We start from the raw sequence: 20,817 nt of genomic DNA on the forward strand, positions 1-20,817 counted from the left end.
TCATGGCAGCTCTAAAACTCATTTAGTTAGACTTTAAATAGAACCCCACAGGAACATGTTTCTGCCTCAGAAAGATCAATGGCATCCCCTGGAAACCTCACAGAGTTACAAAATCTAGTAGAACAGAGACTAGCTATGAAAGAGAATGTGACTTAAGCCCTCTGTGGCAGTCTGCCATAGTGACCTAGCAACCTTTTGACCCCCAGATCAGAAAATATACCTCTACACCTCAATGTAGTGTTACATTTCACCGATAAGAAGACATGTAATTTTGTTTGAAATGTGCAAAACATTTTTTAAAGACAGATTTGACACTTTTTTGAATGGAGCCAAAGGTTGTTTGGACTCAGCATCTAGCTTCCATCAGTGGTACTCCACCTTTAGGCCCTTTGCATAATCGTCAGCCATTCTCCATATGAGTTACTGCTTCGTCTCTTTCGCACACGCACACACACAGATACAACTCTCTGCCACTGTCAATCAAGCCACCATTAAATATGCATCAGGAGCCTCACAGGCGCCTGCAAAGTAGAAAGAAATTAGCCTGTGTGCGTGTGTGTGCATGTGTGTAACAGAGAAACTTGCATGTGTGTGTGAACTATTCATGAGTGAAGAACAGAATATACACCTGTGTGCATGTGCATATGTGTGCGTGTGTGTGTGTGTGTGTGTAATACATGCCTTTATGCACATGTTCTATGATCTGTGTGCTAAACATCATCTGCAGAGTGAGCCACCACTGTGCTAGCATCACATCCATATTCAAAGGAAACGTAACCTACATTCTACTTGTAAAAGCTCCCAACCCCCTTATTGACTGAAGGATTGCTGTAGCCACAGATTTTCAGAAGTAAAACTAGAAAGGTGTTTAGGGAAAAAAAAACATAGATATTACTGATATTGTTAATACATTAAAATTGTTTGTATTTAAATATTGTCCCAGTGCTGATTTTAATCTGTAATGTTCTGCGCACAGGAAATCATTAATAAAACATGGTCTTTTCTCTTTTTTTTGCTGTAACTGTGGCATTCTCCTAACATGTTTCCAGACCGGTATTTAATGGTTAATTGGTTGAAATAACTCTATCACTGTATTTTTCTACTCAGTACAGTGCCTTTGAGAAGGAGCTAGGAATGCAATTCTGATATTAAACCATTGACAGGCTTTCCGAACAGTGAGATCATTTCCCTGGTGTCTCATGAGGGAATTGTAACTTGCTAAGCACTTGATTCAGTGACAACACAGTCAATACATGTCCAGTTACAGAGCTCCAGTGTTGTCTAGACAATCCAGAATTCGAAGTAAAGCCATGTTCATTAGATAAATAGATTAATGCCATGCAATATGGTTAGAGTTAGAATCGAAGCTAAGCTACAAACCCTGATAAACAATGATTTGTCAGTCTCACCACCATCCTCTGCACAAACATCAACTAGTGCTGAGCCTTACATACCTGCTAGGTTCTTCAGAGCATCATTATCTAAGTAGATTGCCCTCTCAAGTCTAATTATTTCTCTCGACTATCTTGCAGACTATCAGGCTCATGCTGTGTCAAGTGGACCATTTCAACCCAGCAGGGTCTGTCCTTTTAGTCTGTGTTAATAAACATTCATTTTGTGAACTGCTGAGCGAGCTGCATCGAAGCGGAGTGGTTGACTGTCCCTTTAGCATCCCTTCTCAAAATCGATGACAAGGTTTATTATTTGTAATTCTGTGAAGTAGGCTTAGCAACAAATTAGTTCTGGGTGACATACTCTCACCGATGTGTCTTTAACATATAAAACAGTGTTCTAAGGAGCAGACATCGCATCTTATATAATGGTAAATGTTCCCTGTCTTTGAGCTCAAGAGGCATGGAAAGGCTTTTAAGTGCTTAGGAAGTCTTCTATACAAGCTGAGCTCTGTGCCTTCATTAATTTGTGCGTTCACTTGTAACACTATTTGCAGTGTGCACTGTTTAGGGGAATCAAGTCTACATTAGTCAATGCAACTTAGAGCCCAAAGAGCCTTGTGTATGAGAAACACTGTGCAGTACGATGGAAGCTCTGTACATTTAAACAGTGGGACATACTGTGTTTATTTACGATTATCCTCAATGGTTGACAGTAATTTGAGCATTACAAGGTGGAGTTTTACAGGATGACCTCCTTTCACATACAAATTCTAGAAACTGCAAAGCATTCAAGTTTGTTTTTGACCTTGAAAAAACTTATTTGACAACTGAAACTGGCGTTTTTTAGAGCTTTCAAGCGCATCTCTGTATCTCTTTGAGCAGCAGAATTGGTCCTGGGGCTGCTGAAGACCGAGACAGTGGTAAATGTTTTGAGAGAAGCTCAGTAATTGAACTTTCAGTTTTCTAGTTTGACTTTGTCAAACTAGAAATTACAAGGTTTTAAGGAACAGATGCAGCGGAGAAAGGACAAATGCAGCAAAACCACTGCAAAGAACTCTGTATAATTCACTGTAATATAAAAATAAAAACTGCTCGTCTTCTGTAGAGCCTTATAAGCTCATGTTCCATATAATTATTTTATGTTTTATAAAAATTAATCTTTGGTATGGTCAGAATAATTTGGTGTTTCTGAGCATTCAGTAATTAAGTCATTCAAATATCTTCACATCCTGCACAACAATGCATGGCATGTTACATAAAAGGCCGGGACAGTCTGGACAAAAAAAAAAAACTGCCCACTTTGATTTCAGTCACAATGGAAATTAATTTTGAAATTGGCATTTACAGTGGTCGAAATTGCCAAATGAATCCTTCATGTACCACTGACATGCGTATCTATGCCCCTCGGCGCATGAGGAGCATACTTCAGAAAGAATCGGCTTTATATAGACACACAAAGAGACATACAAGACTACATCTAGTGTATAATTGGTAGTCATCAACCTTTAAACTGGAAGGTTAATGTATTTCTTTCAGACTCTTTCCTCACCATCAGCATACTCCATTCATTTCACCAATTAAATGTGGCAAATTTGGACAAGGCCATTTTTTTTCTCCTTCATTCATTCTGCAGTACAGTTATACAAAATTTGTTCCACTTGATGCATGAATTTCTCTGTGCTCCGTCTTCTGCTCATTTCACAAAACCCATCCATCAGAAAGGTTGCAAAGGTAGTGTGACTGTGTTAGTGTTGCAATGTGTGTGCATCAACTAGGGAATCAATCTGAGCCAATCTGCAGGAGTGGTATTGAGGTTGATGGAGGGATTTGTTCAGTATCAACAGTTTTACATCCCAATCCATTTGCAGCCATTTACTTCTTTAATTCTTACTCATCGCACTGCAGGATGGCAAGTGTGAAAAAAATGTTGCAAAGAATTGTGCTGGACTGTATTGGACACTGGGATCTAGTCCAAACACTTAAGCACTGTGAATCACAGAATGGGATTAACAAATAAATATCAGACAGCAAATTTAATGAAAGACAATCACACTGAGAGCATCGATGACCTCTGTGAGGGAATTTTCTATTCTAGGGTGCCACATATGGGGCTACCAAGGGTCAAACATATGTCTTGAGGTCACTGTAGGAATAGTCTTAGATTGTTAGGGGGGGCACATTGACTTTTCTCCTTGAGATACAGAGAGGCTGTATGCCTGAGTTTAGAAAAGCAGGTACCATTCTGATCATATGAATGCTGACCAAGGTCAGCGGATAGGGCTGTCTCACTCCCCAGAAGCAACAGATACTGTAGGTAACATAACATAAGCATCAGCCTCTATGGAGTCAGATAACAATGTCGGGCTGTGAAAGGTAGGCATAGTTCCTTGTTTGTAGAGTCATGACCAATTGGCAAGTTGGTTGTAGATGCATTGAATATGATCATATATGGACATAAGGTAGTTGCTGTCCTGAGGGCATATAGACGAGCCAGAGAGGACAGTTTGTTCAGAATTGAGGCGGCATCGTGTAATGATAGATCCTCCATTCTCATTGGCCAAGCTTAATAGACTACTTTGACTCATCTCTCCACTGACTGAACTGACCATTGATCAATAGGTTTCTCCACCACAATCACAACTGCATTGGGTTAAAATATGTTATTGGCTGGTGACAGCACATGTACTTGGGTAATTCACCAAAGAGACTCTCCAAATCACATCCAAGCACTGTTGACTCCTGCCATAACAATTAAAGACTGGCACTCCATCCTTGGATATTATATATATTTACATCTACGTCAGAGACATCATATGAAAATGTTCCTTTTGGATAACTTACTAACTACAATATAAGACACAACATAAAGCATAATAAATTATTAATGGAAATTATATTGCAGGCAAGCTGTATTATATTTTCTTCGCCCAGTACAACATACAGTATCTTCCAAATTGCATCAGCTTCACTCAGCGTGCCTTGCTCTTTCTTTCTTTTTTCTTTTTTTTTTGTTCATTTACAATTGGAAAGTAAAGTTGCTCTGCCTGCAGCACTAAGCGTAGAGAATTAAATGTAACCACAGATAGCAGACACTTATGCCTGTAAGACACAGCAGACTGATAAATGACAACAAGCACAGAATGATAGATCGCTCTGCCCCAGTAATCTGAAAATCTGGATTTGTGCAGATCTCCCTTGCCCATGCACATGCTTTTAAAGAAAGTCAAGACAAAGGAAGAACGGGAGTCAAAAGAGAATAAAAGATAGAAACAGAGAGAGGGAACATGAAGACAAATTACGAAAAGATGGAAGCAGCAAGTGATGGGAAGATGAAGAGAAATCAAGTGGAGAAAAATGAGCGAGTAGGAACGAAACAGAGTGAACGGAGTGAAGAGTGGATAGAGATAGAGCAGGGCATCCATCCATCATTCAGCGCTGCCTCTGTCAGACACAAGTAATAGATGAGGAGAGATAGAGGGGAGAGCAGACACTCCTCTTCAATCTATCTCCACTCACTATCTGGGTTCGCTTGTCAGGTCTGCTCTGTCACCCCGGACCAAGACAATTACAGGGGAGAGGGGAGAGAGGTACAGTTACATGCAAACACATGGATACCAAGAGGGAGGCTGACACACACTCAAACACAGAACAGCTGTTTAACTGAAGAGAAGAGAGGAGGACGATAAATGAGGAATTCTTGTCAATAATCATCCGTATCTGTAGAAGAGATAGTACACTACTGTTCAATACGGTATGTAATCTGGCACAGACTTCACAACACCATGTTATGATAAAAGGCTAGCAGAGCAGAAGTAATGAGGGACAACTTAGTAACTAGACAATATGTATTACTTTGCATGGGATGTACAAAAAGAGTAAAGAATGATTAAGTAATTACGGATGGATTAGTATTTACTAGTTTGCTATCTTGGAACTCATCAGCTATTGTCTGATGATGATTATCCGGGCTTCTGTTGTAGGCAGCTGACATCCAGAAAACAGATATCTGGGCCAAGACTTCCTCTGCAGTTCAATTAGCAACTTGATTGCAAGAATGACAAGGAACCAATCTCTATGAACATATATCTGCATATTAATGCAGTTAACTCATAACAAAAACTAAATCATGGTCAGGTAATTACCAACGGGTTCTGAATTTGCACTTTGACCAATGTGTTCCGCCTCTTTCGTTCTCCACAGTCAGACTGGTGCAAACAAAGCCCATTCAAATATGTCAATACTACTGGGACTACAACTAGGAACCAGACCACGTCTGGTGCCAAAATCTTGGTCCCTCGCCTACAAATTCCACATTCATATGCAGATATTTGTTTGTACAGATTAACTAGTTTGTGCCTCTTAGCAGCTGGCTCAGTTTATCAGGAGCTGCTCGTGAAGGTGGTCATTATTCTGATACACACATACTTATTAAATAATTATTCATCTACCAGTCTGTTCTCAAATAACTCATCTGTATCTACCATTTAGTCCTCAAATCAGGGTTATTCCGGAAATACTCATTAACAATTTGTTACTTATCAGGTTGCTCCTATTTTGTTCCTCACACGATCCTTATGTAACAAGTACAGGCCTTTATGTTCGTGCACCATATTGTAGAGTTTTATCAATCAAGATGGGACAAGGTCAAACTAAATATAACAGAGGTGAAATTATTAGTGAATTAATGTATGTAAAACCAAACCAAACCAAAAAGAAGCGTTTTATAATTAATTGTATTTAACAATGATTGACAAAGATATATTTGTATGTCTGCTATAAATGCATGAAACATTAAGTTATATCTAGATCATTTTTCTGTCACAGTGACTATGCTTTTGTTTCTTTTCCCCCCTAAGGAAATAAGAATGTTTTAATGTATGTACAGTATTATGCAATATTAAATCAAACGGCAATTCCATTTGCATGCTGCTAACAGTAAACACTAAAAGCTACGCTGACTGTAAAAGCCTCAGTAAGAAAAGAATTGATTAAGGCTTTTATTAAAAAGGAACTGCACCAGTCTTCAGTAATAGTGTTTAACTGGAGTTCGCCACTTATTTCTACATTTAGACTTCTTCTGTTTTTTTTGGTGAATTAGTTTTAAACTGCGAACAAATTAGAAGAGCAGAAGGTCCTTACTGCAATTTGGAAGAATCATAAATCTCTATATTCACAGTAACATTAAGACAGTAAAGCTTTTACCAAAGCCTGCGCCTAGTAACACACATATTATTAACAGTGTGTATCAGTGGGCCACTGTGGTCATAAAATAAGACTGTAATCATGATGTTTAAAGCAATACTTTATTCACATGCCTCAACGTGACCAGACATCTGAAATGGACAGGATTAGGACTAATGTGTTTACCAGTCATGGACAATCAGCTCTTCCCATCCTACTTTAAAGCAGTTTGCTCCTCAGTGGCAGAGTTTTGAAGCTGCCCAAAATGGAGATAACTATACTGGTTAATATCTCGACAATAGCGCATGTATCTCTTCTGCTTCCCTCAAACACAAAATGCCAGACATCCTTTATGTAACCTGCAATTTGAACAGAATTCAAACAATGAGTTGGACACATGCACAACTCGACTGTATTTAAAAACATTTGTCACAATTGCTTTGTGGTAATTCCAATAAACATGATCTATTCCGTTAGAGATAAATTATGACAACTGTTGTGGAGAAATTGCTGAAATCAATGGTCAATGGTGAGGTCAGGAGGGAAGAAAGTGTTCAGGAGCTTCTGATGTCCTATGCTGTAGTATTTATTGACGCTTGGCCAAGGAGAATTAGAGACACTCTCAAAGTACATCAGAAGTGCCTGAGTCGGTCTCACAATCTGCTGAACTCATCCTGGTGGTCAGACTTTAAACCTCTACAGATAACACCATAAATACTATACACCCAGAAATAGTCAAAGAGAATGTTTTTACCCATGTTTGTGTTACCGTCCATCAGCACGGTCTGCTCTGGAGACACTGTTATCTGTTTCTGTTTATGGAACGACAACGGCAAGCTATCTATTATATCTATGAAGACAACATAAGGTCTCCTCGACCCTGGTCACCACAGCGTTGAGATAGGCTGAGCCAAACAACTACTACTGCCGAGGACCTCAAGGTCCACGCCTATTTGCCTAAAGGGTCTGTCTGAATCAATGCATGTAAAAATTACTATGTCAGGTTGTTGGTGTGACTTTGCAGGTGTCGATAATACATGCACCTACATCAGATAAAATCAATACTAATCTAATTTGTGAGTAATAAGCGACAAATGCAGAGAACTGCTGATGCACAAGATTTCACAAGGTTAGGACCCAAAGATCAGTTAACAGATGATAAAAATAGTTCTTGTTATTACTTCTGACAAAGTTGCGGTATCCATAGCTACTGGTTTCAACCATTACAACCTACCTAAGCCATTGCACTGTATAGATAGCTGCATAGAAGTACCCTGTTAGGCACAGTAGACTACCATTTACATAGACACAAAAATCTGTCTTGGACTGACAAAAACACAACAGAAAAAACAAAAACAAAAAAAAAAACAGTCTCAGATAACGTAAATCTGTCATTGGTTGTAGTAAAAAAAAGAAATAAAAAAGAAAATAATAAAACTGTCATTTCCAGGAGTGAATTTTTGGAAACCTGCAGGATACTGTGGTTTAACTGAGCAGTGTTATATCCATCCGCCTGCCTGCTCAACACAGCACCATTCTAATACCACGCTGCTTGGCATTCAGCTCGCTCCCTCTTGCTCTCTCTCTCTCTCTTCTCCTGGCACCAACCCTTCCTCCATCTCTTCACCTCTCTCTCTCTCTCTCTCTCTCTCTCTCTCTCTCTCTCTCAGCAGCATCTCTCACTCGCTCTTTCCTGGTGAGGTGGGATTGCGCCACTGAACCAGCATCTGTTGCCATGCGCATGCACACACACACACACACACACACACACACACAAACTGTGTAGACATTTAAACCCCTACTGTAGTGGGCAGCATGTCGCTGTGTTGAGAACATCACGATGACATATTTTGGACATTATAACTATAAAGCAGCGTGTTGCCATATCACAGTCTTAACACCTAGAGCTTCATGGTGAAATATTCTCACCTTATGCTCTTACACTTTTTTTCCCCTCATTCCTCATTCCGTCCTCCTCTGTTCTTCTTCCTCTCATCCTCTCCCTCATGAAGCATCACACCGCCCTTCCTTTTACCCTCCTTCCCCTTCTTCTCACCAATCCTTGCTCTCCTCTATTCGCTGCTTCACCCAAACACAGAATTTGTTCCTAATTGACCCGCCTCGTTGAATAAAGGTCTCTCCCCAAACAGCCTCTTATTTCCTCCTACTACCCCCAGGCTTTTTTCCTTTCCATCTTCCTTTCCTTGCATCTGTCTTTTCTACAGCCCCGTATTTCACGACTGCAACACCACTTCACATTTTTAAGGTTAGGACCTTACTGCAGCATCTGTGCATCCTTTCCTTTTCGAAATACAATGAAACTAAACAAACAAACATGTATATTCACATATCCATATGCCAGAGTGTGCATATATACATTCAGTCAATACTGAATTATAAACACCTCAGCTCTGCGTGAGCCTTGCTTGTACCTGCAGACCTATACATCACATCCCCACGGAGATGAAACTGTATTTTCCATCTCTCTCTCTAAAACTCATTGGGTTTCTCTGTGTGAGTTCCATTTCTTTTCTGCTCCGTCTCTCTCGTCCATACAGACGCATCAATCAATTAGGCTTACACTCCTCCAGAATTTAAAGTTCTTCTTAGCTTCCTTATTCAATCTGACATTGACAGAGTGAAAGGTATTTTATGTGGCACAAAAACAGGCTTTATCGTTAAAAGTTAGTTCAAAAAAGTAGCTTGGATCTCTTTTCCAGCTAATCAGACATTATAAGGAATTATGGCCAGTCAGTGCAACTCTAAGAGCACAGTCCTAGACTCAAGGCTTATAATTGTGTTATATGACTTTATTAGCAGAGACAGTCCCAGATTATGTTACTGTAAAACGTGACCAAAGTCAACTGGTCTATTTTATTCTGTGCTTCCAAATAATCTAAATCCTCTCCTTCTCCTTAGATTCAAGGCTTCCTCTTCTCTTCTGTGGCTCAACACAGTTCAATAAACTGTAAACATGACAAAGTGCCACACATTGTCAGCTCTTTTAGAAGCGGGGCAAGTGTTAAGGGACTCTCACTCTCTCATCGTTACATGTCATCTCCCATCAATCTCTCGTCTCTGCTGCACTTAATTAGTAGAGAGAAAAGAACCCAGCCATTTGCTAATTTGACTTATAGCCACCTGAGTGTTATGACAGCATTATACATACATATACAGACTGCAGTGTTTAAAATTAACACATGGTTTAACAGCAGTTTTCTCACACTTTCTAGCCCCAGTTATCTGTCTGGTATGTTTTCTAAATCCTTCAGCCTAAACCACAGTAAGCCGGAGGGATCATGAAGCGCTACTTTCACACCCTGGTTTCATACTGGAAATCAGGGTCAAACGAATCTCTGGTCTTCCACGCTGCTGGAAATTTCTGCCTTTCCAACACTCAACCTTAGAAGTGGTTGTGAAGTAGTGAGTCTTCCAATCCAATTTGTCCTTACATGATCCCATTCTGAAATGTGATGTTTAAAGGAATAGTTCTACATTTCGGGAAACATGCAGATTGGCTTTCTTGCCAAAGGTTAAATGAAATGAAAGTAAGGTGCAGTCTGTAACCAACTGAATACCTCTTGCCTCAGTCTCTAAACATGTAGCCTGATCAATATGTTTTTTTTTGTTTGTTTGTTATTTTAAAGAACAATACAATACGTTTTTGAACCAATATGACTATGGAAAGGTGCTGAAATACTGCTTTCATGAACATATACCTTTTATTCAATTTAAATTAAAATGTACAATATGTACAACTAGAATTGGTTGACATTGCTGAGAGCTGCCTTTCTCTCTTACCCAGTGCTGTTATGTGTTTGTGCAGACATACTGTATATCAAATTATTTTTAGGATACTTAAGTATTCTGTTTCTGAGTTGCTTTGTGTGAATGCCACTATGTTCAAAAACAAAAACAAAATTTTTTTTTACAGATTTTACACCATGAGAAAAAAATAAATAAAAATAACTGGACCTAACAATGCCACCCTGAGGCACTTTTTCCAATTCTTAACTCAGTTTCCATGGCAGTGTGAGGATATTCTGTTTATTCATGTATAGTGATATCCATGAGTGGGATATAAAGATGCATCTCTAATAAGAGCTTGACCAGAATATAAGCTACAACTCTGAATCCTGTGTGCATGTCAGTCACTAGGATAATTTTTAAGAAGCGAGGCCTTGCACGTTACAGCACACTGCAGCGTACATCAGCTATTAATTATACACAAGCATGATTGAAATTAATGTTGGGTTGAAGAAAAACATCAGCCTTTGATGTACTTTGGGAATATTTGGTTGAGGCTCTGAGCTTTCATCAAATCGCCTGTCCGCATTTGAGTTTCCCTTATGAATAGTTCACTAGTTTTAAATGTCCTGGTGCAACTGAGATCACGACCAAATACATGCTGACAGCAAGTCCCCTACATGATTCCATTTACTTCCAGCATTCCCCCATTGCAGTGCTTGCTTTTAAATGTTCACTGCAATTACATGCATTGAGGTTGTGATTTGAAATGCATTAACATCTCACTAAAAAATGTAAAATCTTCCTCAGACTCTGCTGAGACAGTGTTTCAAGCCACACTCAAACATGATCCGTCAATAAAAGCAGGAAAGACTGACAAAACGTAAGCAGGCGAGATTGGTATTAAGTACAGACGATTGGAGACGAGAAGGAGAGAAGGAGAAGCAGCCAATGGCTCCCTCCATACCTCATGTAATCTCACATGTGTGCTTACATGTGTTTTACTGTGGCTTTAAGACACTGCAAAGGCCCATCAAAATGCAAATTGGGCAGTTAGGGACGTAAGGGAAGTCAAATTTACCAGGTAAAAAGGAACTTATGAGCTGACATGGCAAACTGAGTAGCTGGCTTTTAGTGCTTTCTCCACTCTCACTCACTCACTCATCCATTCACACGCTCTCATTCTCTATCTCCATGGTGTGGTACCAACCGTTACCCAGCAATCCACTGGATAATACCGTACGGTGGCTACAGCACAGCACCATTACAGTATTCGACACTTGGCCACCAGCATGCTATTGATGGAGCTTTCTTTAGGGATCATTTCAGTGGCAGCTGCAACACCTGCTCTCTCCATCTTTTCTTATTCCTCTCCTCTATCTTCTCCGTCGTTTTTTACCTCCCCCAACTGCTGCCCTCCCAATCTATTTCATTCCATTGCCTTCACCTGTCCTCTTCTATTTTCTTGACCCACCTTTCCAGCAGTACTCCCTCTCAGCAGCCATTATATCACCTCCTTTACCCTTTCTCCTCTAAACACCTCTCTCCCATCACCCAGGCCATCTCTTCTCCTCTCTCTTCCTTCTCTCTATCCCACCCCCAACGTCTCACTTTTGAGTCGCCCCTGTTTCACTTCATCTCTTGTCAGTGCTCCCCTCCTCAGTCCTGCTCTCCTCACTGGTCTGCTCCCTTTAATTTAATTCACTGAATTTTCTCCTCCTCTCCTCCTTCGGTTTTTCTTCTACATCCACCTATCCATTCTTCCTCGTCAGCCCTTTGCCTCTTAACTCCCGAGACTCCTCTCTCTCTCTCTTTGCCTCTTCTCCTCCCATGCTGTTCCATCCACCTATTTTATCCCATCTCTGCTCATATCTTACCCTATCATCTCCTCATCTTATTCAGACCTATTTCTTCACACTTCCCATGCCTTGCACCCACCAACACACCCTCTCTCTCTCTCTCTCTCTCTCTCTCTCTCTCTCTCTCTATCTTTCTCTCTCTCAGCATCTCTCCCCTCTCCTCACCCCTCCCCTCATCCATCCTGGCTTTAATCTAGAGATAGAAAGGATATCACTACCTCTAAATCGTATAGGAGAGAAGACACCAGCGCCATTATCTCCCCATCTGCCTTCTCTTGTCTCTCTGTCTCTCTCTCCCTCTCTGTGTACTCAACTCAGCTCTTCTAAAATTACAAATCAACCGCTCGAAAACATTGCGGCACAAATAAAACGAGATGACACAGAAAGCAGGGTGAGATGGAGAGAGAGGAGAGGTGGGAGAAAATTGTATGATAATCGGACAGATAAGAAAAGTAGATAAAGAGACATACCTGCGCGTCCCCCTCTCCTCCTCTCCGGTTAGGTAGAGGCTGTTTCTCCTCCGGTTATCTCCCCCACCTTGCCAAACCAAGTGAAGAACTCCACTCGGTAAAGAATTTGTTAAATAATCCTTCTCCTGGTCAAACAATTTCTCAAACCAAAGTAAGAAATTATATCCACTTTTCTTTTTGGTCTTGCGCCGCGCAAAGCTGACCGCGCTGTGCGGGGCTCCTGGAGTGATGATGGGGCAAGCGAAGCGTTTCAATTTAGTTCCCGTTGAGTTTGCATAGAAAGCCCGGGTGCGGGTACCGGTGGCAGCTTATAACCTACACAAATCCAGTGTCCGCCGCTGATCCACTGGGACAGAAGTGTGAGCGTGGAAGAAAAAAAAAACGCCGTTAAACCGGCGCACCGCCGCGTTGCGCACCCATTTGGTCTCCACAGGCTCCCCGCGTTTCCGTTAAGACTCCGTTAATCGGTCATTTAAAGGAAAATACCCAGCCGTCAGGGGGTTAATGTTGCTGGTATCCAATGTCTACTTAAAGAGGACAAGCAGGGAACAGGGAGAGTGAGGGAACGTCTCGGTGTACTCGGTGAAATCGGGCACGGCCGGTCTCCACTTTAAGCTCCCCTAAAGGTGCTCTTTGCTCCCCCATTCAGCAGCTGTCATCCCTGCACCCCACATAACATTTCACTCATTCGCGTCTCTTTTGCATTTGATCTGCACTTGGTTGGGGAAAAATAATCCTCTCCGGTTGTTGGTCGGTAGATGATTGATCAGCTTCGGTGTAAGAAATTGGATAATAAGAGTGCAAACGGGTCGAAAAGAAACTGCAGAATCAGATGAGCTTTGTTAAACGGTCGTTCCTCGCTTTTTCAGCCACAGAAGTGACTTTGTCTTGACCTCTCTCTCTCTCTCTTCTCTCCAAGGAGAGACGCCGGACAACAGTGCGCGCTGCTTTATAGATAAACAGGTTATGGGGTCAGGAAAAAAAAGCAAGCTTCAGAGAAAAGGATGATAAATCCCGCTGGGAAACCAGTCTCAAACCATGTCCCCTTGTCGTTAAGAAGCGCTCTGATCCGCTATGGTGAGCATCTCCGTCCCCCTCCCACAGTTACTTTCACACTGTGCCGCGGTTTGTCCCGGGAGGCGATACGCCTACCAGCTCCTCTCCAGTCTGCCTCCTTCCCTCTGTCCTCCGCGTCCTGCTCCGTCTGTTGACAAGTCGCTGCTCCGGGATTACAGACTGGTTATAACGGATGGACACGTTACGACGACTGCGCGTGATGCCATCGCCAGGGCGTTTGCCTGGGAGAAGTAGCTGATATAGTTCATGTCAGACACGGGGGTTCTCAAAGTGAGGAATGGGGACCTCAAGGGGGCCGTGGGAATGCATGGGGGTCCTTAGAATAAAATATTAAAATATATATATATATATAATATATATATATATATAATCTATATAATATATATATATATAAATGAAAAATAAAGCACTACTCCATTTTATGATGAGCATTTTTTTATTATGATGTTTTGTTTTTTCAGGTACTAATAATACACATGTGTTTTAATAAGTGTATAATCACCTGAAATGATGTTCATATACCTGCTGGTCCACCATGTTCCACCCTGAATGAACACTGGCTGTAGATAAAGCGTTTCTCTGTTTGTCAATCTGGTGTCTGTGGTAACATCCCCATATGGCACAATGGTAGTGATGCAGTTCACATGAACCAGCAATTGTGGAGTGTATGGACATCATAAGTGTGTGTCAACAGTATTTGTGTAATTACTGTCATTGCCAGAGGGGGGAGACAGAAATGCTCCACAGATTAACTTTTTTAACAGATTAACTTTAGCAGTTCATTGGTGATTTTGACACTTATTCACACATTATCTCAGACATTTCTGCACAAGATAAGTTCATTAATGAGTTTTATAGGTGCTGGGTATTCTTGGCTTTAGACAAAGCCACGTGAGCCCACATTTTCAGTCTTGATGCTAAGCTAATTGGCTCCTAGCAGCAGATTGTTATGTAACAGACACACAGTATATGAGTCATATTCATTTCCTCATCTAACTACTGGTAAGAAAGCAAATAAGCCTATATCCAAATAAGTCGAACTGAATTAAAATTAAGGATAATGATAATGCTTAGGGTTGCTTGCACCATAACACCCACAGCGTAAGTTTTAGTTAATTTTATTTTTGTGACAGGTGGCCAATTATTTTCAATTCATTATTACGGACTGGCAGCATGTCAACAATTTGTTGCCAAACATTCATAATTTGTGATGACATGTGATGTGTCCCTGAAAAAATAAATAAATCTATACTTATCATTAATCCATATGTTTCATAACCACTAAGGAGTGGAGATGAGTAATTGGGTTCTCACATGCGACAGCTTGAATTAGCAGTAGACAATATCCAATCCAATCCACTTTATTTATATAGCACGAGTTTTAGCAAACACAAGGTTTCCAAAGTGCTGCACAACAAGATAAAACACAATAAATAAATAACACAATAGAAACACAATAAAAACATGAAGTAGACAGTAGAAAGATAAAAAAACAATAAAATAAAATAAATAAAAAGCACTGCCTGCACAGGATAAAAAATATGCATGTATGTACACATAAAATCAACAATATGGAAGTGACATTTGACACAGACCTTTCTGTTTACAGTCACTGAAACAGATGCAGAAGCTTGTGACTTCTTCTTGGACAGATATCAAATCATCTGATGATGAAATTACTGCAGTGATGAATTTCACCATCAGAAATGGGTGAAACAGCTGACGCATGAAGCAGATTAGTGTGCTCACTTTACAGATTCTGCGGGATTTCATGGATTATTAAGGCTGAGTGTTCTGCAATTATCTGATTAGCAATAGATGAAAAATAAATTCGATGGCATAATGCTGGCAGAACACAAAATAGTTCAGTGTTGTGGTTGCTGCTGGTGGTGGCGGGGCCAGGAGGGCAGGGAAATAAATAAAGAGATAAACAGAGAAAGTCGGAAATAACCAGACAAACAGATTAAGAGAATGGTCAGAGATCAGACAGAGGCCAGGAAAATGAAAACTCTGACGTTTCACTTCATGTTCTGTAACCTCAATCAAAATAGAAGCACCCCTGGCTATATAGGCTAAAGGTCACTCTAATGGAAAACAAATATTTTTGTGTGTGTGAGAGAGAGAGATGGACAGAGGGAGAGACAAGTGTGAAGTGTTTGAAGTTTATTTATTTAGGGATAAAACATGTATAAAAGTCACACAAATGGTGGCATTTGAAGGTGTAATGTGATGAGATTTTAATAAGCCTGCAGCAGCATTTCTTTATCTACTGGTCAGAACAAGAAAATAGGTCAAAGTCTTGTTTTTGATGGCTCCTATCCACAGTAGCAATGTTTTAATTAGACTGGGTGTCCCCAGGGAGACACAAAACTTACTCAGTCTGGGTTCCTCAAATGAAAAATAATCACTGATCTAAAGGATCCTGTCAAGTTGTGAAATCAGAGCTGTATAAATACTGGTGTATACCCTGATGAACCAAGCTGTTTTTTTCATATACAGATGAAGTCATGATGTTGAGTTCATGAGACAGAGCAGTGTAGATTCTAAAATTCTGCACATTCACTGCCGCCAGAAATGCCCCCAAGACTCAAGATTTAAACATGATTGTTTAAATCGGCACAACTGTAGAGAGCCACGAAATGCTAAAGCAGGGGTTTGATCAGCCAGCTTCATTTAGTCAAGCCAACAGTTGACTAAGAACAACAAAGAAAAAGATATGGAGAATCTAATATGGAGAGAATAACATAATCCTGACGCAAACGGGAAACACATGCATCCTTAAATAGACAGTAGGTCTACAAGATGGCACACTACCAGACCGGTGTGACTAATAAAGCCTGAAGGAAAATGGTGAAGAAATACAGTCGGTGAACACAGAGAAGGAAGGCCGTGATCACACTGCCTGCAAGGGCAAAGATGTTTACCTCCCTTAATTCAAGTGAATATGTACTTTGTTTTCCAGTTCCAGGAGAGTGTATTTTCACTGATGAAATAAATGGCTAGCAATTAATCAATCAATAGATGTTTCATCACCATCGATTTTGATTGGAAGAAGGAATGTTATGATATTTATCAAGCAAATTTTAAACATTCTTTGTTTCCAGTTTCCAATATGTGAGGATTTGCTCATTTTCTTTGGTTTGTATCATTGTAAATAAAATAAATTTGGGTACTGGACTTTTAATTTGAAAGCCAAACAGCCATTTGGAAATTAGAATTATCATTTTAGATTATTTAGAACAGTAACAAACAGCCCTATTGTCATAGCCTTCTAAAACAACCTCTGTGAACCTTTTCTAATTTGGCACTAGTTGGTTGAAGTAAACTGATTATTTATTTAAGACTGGGGAATGGTTACACGCCTAGTCAAAAGAAAACTACACTGACTTTGGTAGGTGATAGACATAAACACTGGTCTCCAATGTCATATCGCATGACCCAACCATCCACCCTGCCCTCCTCCTCTGTGGCTGTGATCTATAATTACTTCTGCCAACAGACAGCGAAGTTCACAAAAGGCCACAAGACGTCCTTGTGAGGTGAACGGTGTAGTTCGTAAACAGGTTTTGGTTTAAATGCACCAATCAATGAGTAATTCTGTCATGTTTATGTTTCTGTGGAGGGCAACCCTTTAATTGTAGCCATAAATGTCACAGAATGGCACGCAGAGTAAAAACAAGAACACTTCTACAGCAACACTTCTTTCTTCTTCTTGCTGTTTTCTGGTTTACTAATTTTCAAATCTCCTTTGTATATTCATCATGTGTTTTGCTGCTGCTTTCTGGTGAGATTTGGCTACTGTATGTGTTGACATCTCTGCCGCATCGGGCTGTGTTTAATGACAAAAAAGCTTGTCTGCAAAGTTTGAGAGGGAATGACAGCAGAGACAATCAGGGAGCATAAGAGATGAAGACAGAGAGGAGGAGAGAAAATGGAAGGGAGGGAGGGAGATAAAGAGAGACGGAAAACCTTCCAGCCAATTCAGCACCATGGACAGTGCTGCAGCGAGATTCAGCAGCACAAGGCCGGAACAAGCTTTATCCTCAGAGAGAAAAGCCAAAAGCTCTTCTCAACATGCTCTGATCTCTCCCACTGTAACTCTTTTGCTCTCTTACACACAGATGTACGCGTGTGTGTGTGTGTGTGTGTGTGTGTGTGTGTGTGTGTGTGTGTGTGTGTGTGTTGTGGTGTTGGTGATCAGTCACTCAGCTTGGTAAGTTGCTATTTAAAAAAAAAAAATAATTAAAGTCCCCAGATATGGAGAGGAGGCATGAGTAAATGAAGAGTTCAAAGGAACGCTGCACTTAAATAGATGATGGATGATCTAACAGGGCCGTTTGAAATGGAATTAACTGTAGAAAAAATAAAGACATCGAGATAAGGGACATGGAGAAAAAAGGGGTATAAAGAAGATGACATGAGTAAGACAGAAAGACGTACTCTGCAACTTTACTGATGCAAGGGATTTTGTCTTGAGAATTGAGCATATCAATGAACAAAATTAACCCCAGTCAATGCAATGCAGATCAGACTGAGCCAAAACAAGGCCCTGTTGTTGGTAGAATCAACAAATCATCTTATCGTGTCCTGACCCTAACCATGACTTAGCTGTTAAGTAAAGTCTATACTATATATATATATGAGAGGCTGCTCCCAAATATTATGCTATGGAATGGAGATTTGTGTGAGTACATGAGACCCTCAAAAAGATGGAAAATTGCAGAGAATAGCCTACAACCAACTGGTACTGGAGCTTTGTCTGGATGATGGTAAGTTCAAGGCTTTTTTTAGGATGAGTCAGGGACAGGTTGACAATCTGCTGTCGGGGACCAGCTGTCGGATCTAGCATCATAAAAATGCAACTGTGTTTTTTGTGATGCTGACTCAGCAGTAGTGGCGGGAATGATCCGATGATCAGTTGTTCGATTCCCAGCTGTGGTGGCAATGGCAGTAGCAATAGTAACTCTCTGTAACTCTCGGCTGTACCTTGGCAGTAGTGGCAGTAGAAGTAATGGTGGCAGCTGTGGTGCTAGTAGTAGTAGTAGTAGAGGTGGTGGCGGTCAGATGATCAGTGGTCGATTCCCGGCAGTGGCAGTAAAGTAGTAGTGGCAGTGGCTATGGCTCAGCACTAGTATAGTCAGACGATCGGTGGTTCGATTGCCGGCAGTCACCAGTAACAGCAGTAGTGGCGACAGCAGCTCTGGCTCAGCAATAGTAGTAGTAGTGTCCAGTGGCTCAGGAGGTAGAGCGGACATCCACTAAAAAGATGATTGTAGCACTGGGCATCCAGCACAGCCACCACTAGTTTGTGGTCCATGATCTAATACAAAGGCAGTGAGTGCTTCACTCCCATTGGCAAGAATTACACAAAGCCACCCCAGGCTGCTAAAAAGTGCTCTGTCTGATCTGACACTTTAACCAGTACATTCAAAGCACCATACAGTTGTAAGATATATTATTTCAAGTAAAGAGCCTGAGATTTATGTGGCTGCCATGACTGCCATATTTGACAAACTAGTGACTGTGCACTTGAACACATTTACAGTTAGTCCCTGCTGATGAAATTTGCAAAATGGAGCTAAACATAAGAAATCACTTCCACTTCATGTTGCCCACAAGTTAGATCTGCAAATTCACTTGAAGAAAGTTGTTTAAATAGGTTTGTTAAATGTTTGTTTTTTTTTAGTTTTATTTGTAATGCTTTGTCTGACTCATGGCAGGTCTAAATCTAATCCTATTATTAAGCAGTCTTTTGCTGGCAGAACTGTTGTGTGATTGAACTCTTCAGGGATAAGCCTTAAACCAAAACACTCCACATATTCATTTGGAGAGAAAATAATGCTGTGACTCTTACTGTTCTATTAATGACACCAAAAATTGCATTTGCTAAGGTGTGCAATGCCAGGTTGATATTGACTCCTGCATCCTTCACTCCCAAAAATCAAACAGGGAATTTGGTCTTCTTGCGCAGTTATTGGTTTGTCAGATGCACTGGCATAAAACATGCCCTATTGGATGTAGATAAAACATGATAAAGTGCCCTCTAGGGTGCCCTACCAGTGGAAAACACATATTCTACCTATATGCCAGAGAAGCACTTGACATCTATGTGACTATAAATGGTTAAATAGATAGTAGAACCCTGTGTGTTTTTAACAGTAACTAGGATTTGTAAATGTTTCACTATAAATTAATCTCAGTGGTGGAAGGGGTTCCATGTTTCTCTAATTGGCATATCCAGCTGATTGTTGATTGGTGTAGATGTGAGGATTGACAGAACATTTTTTTTGCAATGTCACCTTCTAATAATAATGCAGTACAGTTAGGGTTTAATTTTAGTACCTGTATCTATGTCTGTGAGGCACAACACACATTTTTTTTTCCAAGTGACAGTCAGATGTCAACACCCTGTCCCCTTTCTACTGCCTCTCCACCCTTGTCAGTTCAGCATGGGCCAACCAGTCAATAAAGCAATCAATCAATCAGCTGATCATGAGATCAGTGCCTCAGGCCGACAGTCGATCCATCACCCAGTCAAGTAATTGATTGGTATTGATTAGTTAATGCTGTGGGTAAGTGTCTGATTAAGAAACTTACAAGCCTGTTTCACAGAGGGGATTAGGGGTGAATATTGGAACAGGAGCGTGTTCATTGACTTTGCTGGTGAAATATCCACTTGTCTTTATCAGCATATGTTATGGAGATATATTAAGTCTATTCATGTCACAACACACTTGCCTTCATAGGCGCAGTATGGAGTTGAAATAGAGGTTACTCTTGTTAATAAGGACAAATAAACCAGTCACTGTGTGAGAGACACTCTCAGAGCAATGCATTTCTCAGCACAAAAGGTCAAAATCTAAATTCGTAGTATCCATAAAGGTTTATTTTCTGAAAGTACATTTTAGGTGGACCATCTGTATCAGTCAGTCAGCCTTGGCAACACTCAAACTAGTCTTGGAGATATTGTCTTTTTTTTTTTGTGGCATAAAATTTGAACTAACATGATCAAAACAAACATAATGTCACTTCAATCTGATTCAAAGAAGGTTTCACTGCCACTATCTGTTTTGAAACTGTGCCAATGAA

The 20,817-nt window shown here is 40.5% G+C and overlaps 1 protein-coding gene across 1 annotated transcript in view; it reads right to left on the bottom strand.

Moving 5' to 3' along the window:
* zgc:172282 (leucine-rich repeat and fibronectin type III domain-containing protein 1-like protein) overlaps nucleotides 1-13,977 on the bottom strand; it is a 165,218-nt gene extending 151,241 nt beyond the window's left edge. Inside the window, exon 1 of the mRNA XM_027280528.1 lies at nucleotides 12,652-13,977. The gene's annotated coding sequence lies outside the window, so the exon portion shown is untranslated. The remainder of the gene's footprint in view (nucleotides 1-12,651) is intronic.
* Between the last annotated feature and the right edge of the window lie 6,840 nt (nucleotides 13,978-20,817).

The sequence above is a fragment of the Larimichthys crocea genome, chromosome VII (genome assembly GCF_000972845.2).
Source record: "Larimichthys crocea isolate SSNF chromosome VII, L_crocea_2.0, whole genome shotgun sequence".
Taxonomy (NCBI): domain Eukaryota; kingdom Metazoa; phylum Chordata; class Actinopteri; family Sciaenidae; genus Larimichthys; species Larimichthys crocea.